The following is a 603-nucleotide window of genomic DNA, read 5'->3' as shown; positions in this document are numbered from 1 at the left end:
TATGTGAAACTTGCATTGTCAGGAACTTTGTGGCGTACTGTCTGCATGGCGTGTGCATGGCTCAGCCTGTCCTAGCCGCTTCTCGTTACCGAGCCGCAGTACCCGACCCCTGCAGTTGGAGGAAGGAGGTTTATCTTGGCTCACAGTTACAGTTCACAGTGGCAGGGCCTGGGCAGAGGAAAAGCTGCCGACATCACAGCAGCCCAAGAGCAGACTGAGGACAGGGGAGTTGGGGGAAGAAGATGCGCCCTTCCAGGTCATGGCCCAGTGACCCACCCCCTAACAAGTGAGCTGCAGGCGGCCCATGATCCAGTCACCTCCTGAAGCCTCCTGAGTGTGGAAGAGTTTGGGGGTCATTATTGATCTTAACCATAGCCCTGTCTTATAGTTGGTTACACTTTTTGTGCTTTCCCAACATTTAAAGTGTGGGCTGAGTGTTACAGATTAAGAATGATGGTCAACAGTGCCAGCTGGATTACATCAGCGGCGTGCTGAACATAGATGTTCCACCTGAGGAAAGGTGCCAGCATGGAGACATGGAGAAGTAGAAGCTATTGTATTGAGGTGTTGAGGCATTGTAGGTTCTCCTGTATGTTGCTGTTT

The sequence above is a fragment of the Cavia porcellus genome, unplaced genomic scaffold (assembly GCF_034190915.1).
Source record: "Cavia porcellus strain 051 isolate PalLab524CR breed Dunkin Hartley unplaced genomic scaffold, mCavPor4.1 scaffold_31, whole genome shotgun sequence".
In the NCBI taxonomy this organism is placed as follows: domain Eukaryota; kingdom Metazoa; phylum Chordata; class Mammalia; order Rodentia; family Caviidae; genus Cavia; species Cavia porcellus.
The sequence above is the reverse complement of the archived record's forward strand: the minus strand, read 5'-3'. Positions refer to the sequence as shown.